This window comes from Oncorhynchus keta, chromosome 7 (genome assembly GCF_023373465.1).
Source record: "Oncorhynchus keta strain PuntledgeMale-10-30-2019 chromosome 7, Oket_V2, whole genome shotgun sequence".
NCBI classification, from domain to species: domain Eukaryota; kingdom Metazoa; phylum Chordata; class Actinopteri; order Salmoniformes; family Salmonidae; genus Oncorhynchus; species Oncorhynchus keta.
The window spans coordinates 20,472,823-20,485,837 of record NC_068427.1 but is presented as its reverse complement, the minus strand read 5'-3'; the positions used below and the strand labels follow the sequence as shown (position 1 = coordinate 20,485,837).

At 42.5% G+C, this 13,015-nt stretch overlaps 1 pseudogene; it reads right to left on the bottom strand.

Moving 5' to 3' along the window:
- The window catches only part of LOC118385815 (UDP-glucuronic acid decarboxylase 1-like), a 51,339-nt pseudogene that overhangs the window by 15,623 nt on the left and 22,701 nt on the right, over positions 1–13,015 (bottom strand).

Genomic DNA, 13,015 nt, shown 5'->3' with positions numbered 1-13,015 from the left:
GTTTCAAAACTATAAGTTCTACAAACACATGAATTAGTACTGAGAGAAAAGGTAAGAACTGTGGGATTCTGATAAAGGATAATGTGACTACTACAGAGCCTGAGATACAACAGGCCAAAAACCCCTGATTCCACATGTGTTATTTCATAGTTTTCATGTCTTGAAATAGTAAAACTAAAGAAAAACCCTGGAATGAGTCGGTGTGTCCAAACTTTTGACTGGTACTGTACACAAGACCCAGACAGGTGAAGAAACTTCAGACTTATTTTACCATTCCCCTTTCCTATCATGACATTGCCAGCAGTAAGATATGAGTTAGATTTTCAAAAAAAAGTCCTGCAGCTTTCAAATGATATGTCACTTTATATCTTCTAGAAAACATTTTTGGAGGGTGGGGTTCCACCCAAACACGCTGGACCCGGTACTGCGTCCAAAACAACCATTCAGAGTTTTACAGATTAGGAAAACATTTGTTTTACCGATCTAACATGCTAGCGCCATTTGGCATTTTGTTTTTAAAGTCAATAGAAAAAAAGATGTCTTCACAGGATTTCCTCCAGAATCTGTTGTTCGCCATCTGATGCAAAGTCTATTGTGATCTGTGTACACCAGAGTATTTAATATACGTAAACAGAGAACATCATATTCTGGGGATTGAGGGATTAGCAACATCGACTGTTGGGATCGGACGAGCGCTGGTGTGCGCACGCACGCACGCACGCACGCACGCACGCACGCACGCACGCACGCACGCACGCACGCACGCACACACACACACACACACACACACACACACACACACACACACACACACACACACACACACACACACACACACACACACACACACACACACACACACACACACACACACAGCTCCATAGGACACCAGATCCTATGTTGTTCCAGAAAGATGTTTAAACAAATTCAGGATTTCCTGAACATATCCATCTTGTCTTAACCAGATGAGGAAGTCTGGGCTCCAGAGCGGCTGCTTCTCGATGAAATGAATAAGCTAAGCAAAGTGCAGATGACCTCTCAACTGGCGCGTGCACGTAACATTGAAAAAGTCCTCACGTCGTTGACAGAAAAAACACAATCTACACACAATACCCCATAATGATAAAGCAAAAACATGGGGCGGCAGGGTTGCCTAGTGGTTAGAGCGTTGGACTAGTAACCGAAAGGTTGCAAGTTCGAATCCTGAGCTGACAAGGTACAAATCTGTTGTTCTGCCCCTGAAGAACCCACTGTTCCTAGGTTGTCATTGAAAATAAGAATTTGTTCTTAACTGACTTGCCTAGTAAAATAAAGGTAAAATAAGCATTCAGACCCTTTACTGTGTTGAAGCACCTTTGGCAGTGATTACAGCTTTGAGTCTTTTTGGGTATGACGCTTGGCACACCTGTATTTGGGAAGTTTCTCCCTTTCTTCTCTAAAGATCCTCTCAAGCTCTGTCAGGTTGGATGGGGAGCGTCGCTGCACATAGCTATTTTCCGGTCTCTTCAGAGATGTTCGATCGGGTTCAAGTCGGGCTCTGGCTGGGCAACTCAAGGACATTCAGAGGCTTGTCCCGAAGCCACACCTGCGTTGTCTTGGCTGTGTGCTTAGGGTCGTTATCCCGTTATAAGGTGAACCTTCGCCCCAGCCGGAGGTCCTGAGTGCTCTGGAGCAGGCTTTCATCAAGGACCTCTCTGTACTTTGCTCTGTTCATCTTTCCCTCAATCCTGGCTAGTCTCTCAGTACCTGTCGCTGAAAAACATCCCCACAGCATGCTGCTGTCAACACCATGGTCTGAGAGTCTTTTAGTGCCTTTTGGCAAACTGCAAGCGAGCTGTCATGTGCCTTTTACTGAGGAGTGGCTTCCATCTGGCCACTCTACAATAAAGGCCTGATTGGTGGAAAGCTGCAGAGATGGTTGTCCTTCTGGAAGGTTCTCTCATCTCCACAGAGGAACTCTAGCACTCTTTCAGAGTGACCATCGGGTTGTTGGTCACCTCCCTGACCAAGGCCGTTCTCCCCTGGCTGCTCAGTTGCCTGGGCGGTCAGCTCCAGGATGAGTCTTAGTGTTTCAAAACTTCTTCCATTCAAGAATGATGGAGGCCACTGTGTTCTGGGGGACCATCAATGCTGGAGGAATTTTTTGGTACCCTTCCCCAGATCTTTGCCTCGACACAATCCTGTCTCAGAGCTCTACGGACAATTCCATTTGACCTCATGGCTTGGTTTTTGCTCTGACATGCACTGTCAACTGTGGGACCTTATATAGACAGGTGTGTGCCTTTCCAATTAATGTCCAATCAATTGAATTTACCACAAGTTGTAGAAATATCTCAAGGATGATCAATGGAAACAGGATGCACCTGAGCTCAATTTCGAGTCTCGTTGCGAAGGGTCTGAATACTTGTGTAAATACAGTATTTCTGTTTTTGCTTAGTCATTATGGGGTATTGTGTGTAGATTTGAGAAGAAAAATTCATCCATTTTAGAATAAGGCTGCAACGTAACAAAATGTGGAAAAAGTCAAGGGTCTGAAAATTTTCCGAAGGCACAGTATATGCTCAATAATTTTTTCCCTTTGTAAAGCACGGCAAACAATGTATGTTCTGATGTCAAGTGAATTTTCCAAGAAAGGACAGGCAATAGTGACAAAAAATAATCTGATTGGCCAAGATATTATTGGCCCATATTTATTCGCTGCTATGATCAGGCTCTCTTTCCAGAGCCAGAGTTCTGGAAAAATCTTGGTAAATCACTAATCAATACCCCCCTGGTGAGCAAACAGACAAAACGACTACAATCACAATCACACGCAAACAAAAACACATACACATTGAGCACACATACAGGCACTGTATGATTTCTCGGCCAGGTTCGGAGAGTTAGACCTACTACAGGGCTTTGCACCATCCCAACACTAACACACCAGTCCTGGGCTAAAACAATATTCAGTAGCTCTTCAGGCATTGGACACCCCAATGGCCCACAATCTTAAACTATCCCTGCATGTAAAATGCTGACCTAATCTAATGGATGGATAGATCCTTCTGCAATCTTCCAATGGTGCATGAGTTGTTCCTAAGTGATAACCAATCGATCACACAACCCAGGTTGCACACAAAGTGAGTACATGTTGATCTGATGGTTTCTCTAACTAATCCACACAAAAGCTTCTACAAACTGTGTTTGGACTCAGGAGATTGACCCTTGTACAATGGATGGGTCTAACCCTGAATGCTGATTGGCTTGAATGCGGTTTTAACCAATGTCTATTCCACAAGTTACCACCCGCTAAATCTATGACGTTAAAATGCCAATTTATTCTGTTTAATCTGACTGCGCAATCCACTGTCTCATCAGCCCAGCCAGGCACTATATAAACTTGATCTCCACTATAAAAGGCATCTAGACATTATCTCACATTTCTTTTAGACTAAAATGGAGTTTTCAACTGCAGAGATTTGTATAAACCTTGCTGTCTGTTTCTCCGGCATTTGCAACATTGTTTCAATATTCAAATTTGATCTCCTGCCGTCCCATAGTAACGAACGTGTCGGGAGTCAGGACGAAAAAGAAAGGCAGTCAGCATTACTCAGCCAGTCGAAATCATGAATCAGCTTACATCATTTTTATGGAATTATACAAAGAAATATCAATAGAATAGTGCAGCTAATTTGCAGTCTTTCCAGCTTCAGTTTGAAGTGATTGTGTTGGCTGTGTTGTTGGCTAGCTCCTCTGAACAACAATGTCCTGACGAGAGAGCACATTTTCTTTGCCAGGCGAAATCGCACTTCATTAGCTCATTGTTATGGATGTGTCCAAATAAATGTAACCAGAAAACAACTTTAAAAAATGCAGCTACTATGCTGTTATTCTGGCTGCACGTGTCGTGGAAATATTCGGCCAATAATACTTCTCAGATACCGGAACTTGTGAATTCAAATAGACTTTATTACAAGGTAACAAGCCAAGCTGGCCCATGGGCCAACTAAACTTTCCAGTCTCAGCACTCTCCTTTTATACAGTTTTACCCTTACATAACACATCAATCACTCCACTTTATGTAAATGATTAATACAATCTAACCTTATGCCACCATTATCTTTCAGTCTCACTTCTGAGTTATTTACGCCCAGATGATTGTGGACTACAGGAAAAGGAGGACCAAGCACGCCCCATTCTCATCGACGGGGCTGTAGCGGAGCAGGTTGAGAGCTTCAAGTTCCTCGGTGTCCACATCACCAACAAACTAGAATGGTTCAAACACACCAACACAGTTGTGAAGAGGGCACGACAAAGCCTATTCCCCCTCAGGAAACTAAAAATATTTGGCATGGGTCTTCAAATCCTCAAAAGGTTCTACAGCTGCAACATCAAGAGCACTGGTTGCATCACTGCCCCAAAGAACTGGAAAATCCCCAAACACGTGACTGTAAGTTAGCCGTAGTTGGCTAGCTAACAAGCAAGGGTTAAGAACGTTTGCTTGTTAGTATGACCATGGAATATTTAGAACGTTTCTCTGGCAACCTAACAGACAGAACGAACGACCAGCCGCCTTGGGTAGAAACCCTAGATTTGTGTCGGGACTATATCTTGTGGAAGGATGAAATAAACTCAGCAAAAAAAGAAACGTCCCTTTTTCAGGACCCTGGATTTCAAAGAGAATTAGTAAAAATCCAAATAACGTCACAGTTCTGTATTTTAAAGGGTTTAAATACTGTTTCCCATACTTGTTCAATGAACCATACCAAATGAATGAACATGCACCTATGGAACACCAGGAGTGCACAATCCCTCCAACAGTGCTCAACCTGTCCGCAATAGGCTGAAAGATGCTGGACTGAGGGCTTGTAGGCCTGTTGTAAGGCAGGTCCTCATCAGACATCACTGGCAACAACATCACCTATGGGCACAAACCCACCGTTGCTGGACCAGACAGGATTGACAAAAAGTGCTCTTCACTGACGAGTCGCAGTTTTGTCTTACCAGGGGTGATGGTCGGATTCACGTTTATCGTTGAAGGAATGAGCGTTACAAACGAGGCCTGTACTCTGGAGTGAGATCGATTTGGAGGTGGAGGGTCCGTCATGGTCTGGGGCGGTGTGTCACAGCATCATCGGACTAAGTTTGTTGTCATTGCAGTCAATATCAACGCTGTTTGTTACAGGGAAGACCTCCTCCTCCCACATGTGGTACCCTTCCTGCAGACTCCACCTTGACATGACCCTCCAGTATGACAATGCCACCAGCCACACTGCTCGTTCTGTGCGTGATTTCCTGCAAGACAGGAATGTCAGTGTTCTGCCATGGCCAGGAAAGAGCCTGGATCTCAATCTGATTGAGCACGTCTGGGATCTGTTGGATCGGAGGGTGAGGGCTGGGGTCATTCCCACCAGAAATGTCCGGGAACTTGCAGGTGCCTTGGTGGAAGAGTGGGGTAACATCTCTCAGCAAGATCTGGCAAATCTGGTGCAGTCCATGAGGAGGAGATGCACTGCAGTACTTAATGCAGCTGGTGGCCACACCAGATACTGACAGTTACTTTTGATTTTCAGGGACACATTATTCCATTTCTGTTAGTCACATGTCTGTGGAACTTGTTCAGTTTATCTCTCAGTTGATGAATCATGTTCATACAAATATTTACACGTTAAGTTTGCTGAAAATAAACGCAGTTAACAGTGAGAGGATGTTTGTTTTGGTATGAATAAATTAATCCAAATAATGTTTTTAATAAAAATATGTCAATCATTATTTGAATATTTTGTTGTATAAAAGTGATAATGCCCTCGAAGCCGGCTTCTCTGACATCGACCAATCGTGAAATGCAAATTAATAACTTAAATATCATACAATATAATTTTCTGGATTTTTGTTTTAGATTCCATCTCGCACAGTTGAAGTATACCTATGATAACAAAATGACCGACCTGTACATGCTTTGTAAGTAGGAAAACCTGCACAATCGGCAGTGTATCAAATACTTCTCCCCACTGTATGTGTCCTATAGAGAAAACAAACCAGATCCACACACATCGTTATCACCACCACAGACTGAACTTACACGATACACTAACTAAATATATTTTTTTGGGGATTACACAATTAAAAACAGTATAAAAACACTCAAACACAAGGCCACACAACACACACAAGATGCCTACACAACCAAAAACGCACATAGGCTATCAATTCTGCCTGGTTACATCACCTTTATAACAAGGACAGTCGCCCCCCTTTTCATCTCCAAAGCGACAACTTCAATGAGTCCTATTTTTAGTGTTAAAACATGAATAAAAACATGAAGACCTTATGAAACAGGCTATCTTGAAGATGTAGAACAGACTGGTAATATATACTGTATGGTAAACAAGGACATAATAAGGACAGAGTGGACTTCCTGGAAAGGAAAACAGCTGAAATAGGAGGGGCAAGCGCTAAATAAGTTGGGTAAAGAATAAAAGAAAGCATGTGTGCGCATGGCAGGGTGTGTGTTCATTCACAAGGCTGTAAATAGGGTCTAATGAGACCTTGAAGTCAGAAAGAGTCATGAAGAGAGGTGCCTTAGAGAAAGTGTGTGCCCTGGTTGTGGAGGGCTCTTTATCTCTCAACACAATAGATGAGGGAGATAATTGTGTTCTGCTCTGTGTTAGAGGAACGCCCTGGGTGATTCCTAATCTTCCTCATAATTACAAGTAATCCTTTATGACGCACGCACGCGCACACGCGTACACACACAGGGGTATAATGGAAGCAAAAAAAGCGCTATTAAGATAGTCCATGCTTAATAACAACAGAGAACACAAGGCATCAGGGAGACTCACAGGATTAAAGGATGAACAGTGATGATTTAGTGAATAACTTACAATAATTTAGTGAATAATCCCAGCGCTAGTCAAGCGGGTTACAAAACAAAGGAAAAGCCCTCAAGGCGCTGAGGAGACAGTCATGACACCTTGGCCGAAACGTGACCCTTTCACCTGAGTTAAATTCTTACAATATCTACAAATAGCTGGGTAATTACTTAAAGGGGAAATCTGCAGTTGCTAAGCATTGACACGATTTGTCATTTTGAATTATGTAAAGTGTGGAAGAGGTGAAAAAAAATATTGTTTTCTATCAACAATGACAAGCCAAGTCTGACAACATGGATGGAAAATTACTGAGCATAGTAGCGGACTATATTGCTACTCCTATTTTCCAAATCTTCAATCTAAGCCTACTAGAGACCATGAGCCCTCAGGCCTGGAGGGAAGCAAAAGTAATTTCACTATGCCAAAATAGTAAAGCACCTTTACTGGCTCAAATAGTCGACCAATCAGCCTGTTACCAACCCTTAGTAAACTTTTGGAAAAAATTGTGTTTGACCAGATACAATGCTATTTTACTGTAAACAAACTGACAACAGACTTTCAGCACACTTATAGGGAAGGATATTCAACAAGCACGGCACTTACACAAATGACTGATGGTTGGCTGAGAGAAATGGATGATAAAAAGGTTTGTGGGGGCTGTTTTGGTAGATTTGAGTGCTGCTTTTGACATTATCAATCATAGTCTGCTGATGGAAAACATATGTGTTATGGCTTTTACACCCCCTGCTATATTGTGGATAAAGAGTTACATGTCTAACAGGAAGCCTCTCCAATATAATCCAGGTAGAATCAGCAATTCCCCAAGGCAGCGTTCTAGGCCCCTTACTTTTTTCAGTCTTTACTAATATGCCACTGGCCTTGAGTAAAGCCAGTGTGTCTATGTATGTGGATGACTCAACACTATACACGTCAGCTACTACAGAAAGTGAAATGACTGCAACACTTAACAAAGAGCTGCAGTTAGTTTCAGAATGGGTGGTAAGGAATAAGACAAATATTTCAAAAACTAAACGAATTGTATTTGGGACATATCATTCACCAAACCCTAAACTTCAACTTGTAATAAATAATGTGAAATTGAGCAAGTTGAGGTGACTGTCATGATCAGTTTACATGTTGATACAACAGTAGCTAAGATGGGTAGAAGTCTGTCCATAATAAAGCGCTGTTCTGCATTTTTAACAACACTATCAACAAGGCAGGTCCTATAGGCTCTAGTTTTGTCGCACCTGGACTTCTGTTCAGTCGTGTGGTCAGATAGCCCTTAAATGTACACAAAGAGCTAACATTAATAATATGCATGTAAATCTCTCATGGCTCAAAATGGAGGAGAGATTGACTTCATCGCTACTTGTTTTTGTAAGAAGTGTTGACATGCTGAATGCACTGAGGTGTCTGTTAAAACTACTAGCACACAGCTCGGACACCCATGCATACCCCACAATACATGCCACCAAAGGTCTCATCCGTCAAGAACAGATTATGGGAGGTGCACAGTACTACATAGAGCCATGGCTACATGGAATTATTCCACATCAGGTAACTGATGCAAGCAGTAGAATCAGATTTATAACTGCCTTAAGTTGTTGGACCCCAGGAAGAGTAGCAGCCAATGGGGATCCTTAAATAATACAAATACATACATTTTTGGACTTATAAATACATGCAATGTACCCATTGATTTTTGAAGTACATAACTTATGAGCTTAGTTCAACAGTTATACCTCATCAGTGTCACGGCTGTTGAAAGAACTGGACCAAGGTGCAGCGTGGTGAGCGTACAGGGTGACGCCGACAAAACAATACAAAACAAACCGTGAAGCTTAAGGCTATGTGCCATCAAACAAAGTTAACTTCCCACAAACACAGGTGGGAAAAAGGGTACCTAAGTATGGTTCCCAATCAGAGACAACAATAGACAGTTGTCCCTTATTGAGAACCATACCCGGCCAAAACCTAGAAATAGAAAATCATAGAAACACAAAACGTAGAATGCCCACCCCAACTCACGCCCTGACCAAACCAAAATAGAGACACAGTATATCACAAAAGTGAGTACACCCCTCACATTTCTGTAAATATTTGAGCATATCTTTTCATGTGACAACACTGAAGAAATGACACTTTGTTACAATGTAAAGTAGTGAGTGTACAGCTTGTATAATAGTGTAAATTTGCTGTCCCCTCAAAATAACTCAACACACAGCCATTACGCCTGTACTCTCCCACCACCTGTTGGATCGGAGGGTGAGGGCTAGGGCCATTCGCCCCAGAAATATCCGGGAACTTGCAGGTGCCTTGGTGGAAGAGTGGAGTAACATCTCACAGCAAGAACTGGCACATCTGGTGCAGTCCATGACGAGGAGATGCACTGCAGTACTTAATGCAGCTGGTGGTCACACCAGATACTGACTGTTACTTTTGATTTTGACCCCCCTTTGTTCAGGGACACATTATTCCATTTCTGTTAGTCACATGTCTATGGAACTTGTTCAGTTTATGTCTCACTTGTTGAATCTTGTTATGTTCATTCAAATATTTACACATGTTAAGTTTGCTGAAAATAAACGCAGTTGACAGTGAGAGGATGTTTCTTTTTTTGCTGAGTTTAGTTGCTCCTGCTGTCTTTATAGTATAGTTTATGTATTTGATTGATAAGCACTATTTTTAGTTCCTCTGTGCCTGTCGTCTGTGTGATTGCTGCTTGCGGTCTCTACCCTGTGTATTTACAGTGTACAAGGCCAGACGAAAGGTGCAGAACAATTCCTTTTGACACAACTAGAGGGAGGAGAATAGGAACACAGAGTACCAAGAAAAAACACAGAGTACCAAGAAAAAACACAGAGTACCAAGAAAAAACACAGAGTACCAAGAAAAAACACAGAGTACCAAAACAGATGGAAAAATTGTCTCAACTGATGGAGGTGCCTGTCATGCTGTGGCCTAAAAGCCTTCCTTTCCCAGTCACTCCAAATACCATACTTGTCTGTCAGGGTAAACTCTGCCCTGGGTTTCACCATCACAGCGCAAGGCAGAGAGAGAGATATGTTTTTTCTCTAGGGGGAGGAGAGAACATTTCATTCTCTCAGAGAGATAGAAAGAGAGGAGTGGATGGGGTCATGACATGGATGAAAATACTTTCGATACACTTCTGTTAAAGGTTGTTTTGTTCCACAGCTTTTAGAACCTGTAGTCTGAAGTGGTGCAGTGTGTACACACATGGACAAAACCCTGTCACGGTGGTAACAGCGATAAGGTCTGAGGTCTTGGCTTTTTTATTGGCGGTCTATTTACCTCGCTGTTTGTTTGCCTGATTGCCTCTATATGCAGAGTAATGATTGTGAGGCCAGACATTAAAGGTATGTGAAAACACCACACAGACAGATGACAGGCTGTACATACAGACAGGAAATAAAGTGGTGGGCAGGAAAGAGACAGGGGGAGGAATAGAGAGGAATGGAAGTGGGGGGAGTTTAGGAGAGGGGATGAGGGACAGAGTGGAAAAGATGATTCCAGATCTGACAAAGAGGAAAGGAGGTGAGAGTGAGCAGAGAAAGAAAGTAAAAATTATAAAATGTTATGTTTTTCAAGAGTAGATGAGAGGAGAGAAGAGAAGGGAAGAGGAGAGTAGAGAAGGGAAGAGGAGAAGAAAGAAGAGGCGAGAAGGGAAGAGCAGAGTAGAGTAGAGTAGAGAAGAGAAGAGAAGTAAAGAGGAGAGGAGAGGATAGAAGGGAAGAGGAGAGAGGCTCAGCTGGGTGTGATGTGGACTAATGGTAAGACAATCTGACAGGCCAGAGGGGGGTCTGGATAGCAGCATGTCTGTCATCATGTGATTTCATTCAGCTTATTGAAGGCTGGATATCAGTGGCGATGTGTGTGTGTGCGTCTGTGTGAGTGCATGAGAGGCCTGTAGACATGAATAGCATATGGATAGTGATACAGATTGCTTATAAACCACCCACAGCATTTATAATGTGATGGTAGGATATGAGGGAGGAGAGAGGAGAGAAAAAGAGAGGGGGGAGGTGGTGAGAAAGGAGGGATAGTTTCAGGGTTTATGTGCATATTTATTCAAGCATGTAAAACAAGGAGGTGAAAAACAACACCAGGCAATTGAAAGCATTACTAGTTGACGGGTATAGAGAAAAAAACATTATTAAGGACATTCTGTAAATAAATAAAATACATCCAATAAATTAACTCTGATTAATTAGCATGCAACCCCCTTACGGATACTCACCCATTATATCACACATCACACACAATAAATGTTTAACATAAATAATGTTTGTATCATGTTTTGTGCTGCTACCATGTTGTGTTGCTAGCATGTTATTGTCACGTTGTGTTGCTACCATGGTGTGTTGTCATGTGTTGCTGCCTTGCTATGTTGTTGTCTCTGTAGGTCTCTCTTTATGTAGTGTTGTGTTGTCTCTCTTGTAGATCATGTATTTTCAGAGATACCCACAGGACTATCACTCCGTAGAACTGACATCTGTAGCCATGAAATGCATTGAAAGGCTGGTCATGGCTCACATCAACACCATCATCCTAGACAGTCTTGGGCCCACTCCAATTCGCCAACAGATCCACAGATGACGTGTCCCACCTGGACAAAAGGAACATCTATGTGCGAATGCTGTTCATTGACTATAGCTCAGCGTTCAACATCATAGTGCCCTCCAAGATCATCACCAAGCTCAGGACCCTGGGACTGAACACCTCCCTCTGCAACTAGATCTTGGACTTCCTACCTGCCTGGCTCCAGATGCGGAGGGTAGGCAACAACACATATTCCATGCTGACCCTCAACACAGGAGCCCCTCAGCAAACATGTGCTCCTCAGTAAAGGGCACATGACAGCCAGCTTGGAGTTTGCCAAAAGACGACTAAAGGACAATGAGAAAAGACAATGAGAAACAAGATTCTCTTTTTGATAAAACCAAGGTCTGAATGCCATGCATCACGTCTGGAGGAAATCAGGCACTGCTCATCACCTGATCATTACCATCCCTACGGTGAAGCATGGTGGTGGCAGCATCATGCCGTGGGGATGTTTTTCAGCGTCAGGGACTGGGAGACTAGTCAGGATCGATGGAAAGATGAATAGAGCAAAGTACAGAGAGATCATTGATGAAAACCTGCTCCAGAGCACTCAGGACCTTAGATTGGGGAAAAAAATTCACCTTGCAACAGGACAACAACCCTGAGCACACAGCCAAGACAACGCAGGAGTGGCTTCGGGACAAGTCTCTGAATGTCCTTAGGTGACCCAGCCAGAGCCTGGACTGGAACCCGATCGAACATCTCTGGAGAAACCTGAAAATAGCTGTGCAGCAACGCGCCCCATCCAACCTGACAGAGCTTGAGAGGATCTGCAGGGAGAATGGGAGAAACTCCCTCAATACAGGTGTTCCAAGCTTGCAGCGTCATACCCAAGAAGACTGTAAGCTGTAATCGCTGCCAAAGGCACTTCAACTAAATACTGAGTAAAGCGTCTGAATACTTATGTAAAATGTGATCCTTTTTTCATTATACATTTGCAAAAATAAAAAATAAACAGTTTTTGCTTTGTCATTATGGGGTATTGTGAGTAGATTGATGAGGGGGAAAATGTGTTTTAATTAATTTTAGAATAAGGCTGTAAATTAACAAAATGTGGAAAAAGAGGTCTGAATACTTGTATAAAGCCAATGTAATCGTTGCTCATTGTGTATTTATTCCTCGTGTTATAAGTTTTCAATTTTTCTCTCTGCATTCTTGGGAAGGTTTGTAAGTAAGCATTTCACTGTTTGTCTACACCTGTTGTTCACAAAATATGTGACAAATAAAATGTGATTTGATTCAAAGCAACTGCTCTCTATCCCTCCTGACTGCACAGCTTCTGTTTTTTCTGTGAGAGCAAAATTGTAAGATTTCTATAAATACTGATATTATTATTGCATCAAATGGTTATTTTATACAACAGAACAGGGGGGTCTTAAACACTCATCTGTGTATTTTACTGAGAATGGGCCTCTGGAAGATGTAATGCTGACAGAAGATTTACGATGTCTTTGGTTGATTAACCTAACAAGACCGCATTCCATAGCATGAGTTGGTGTTTCTGTGCAGAGGTACCAGGGTGGAGATGGCTCCAG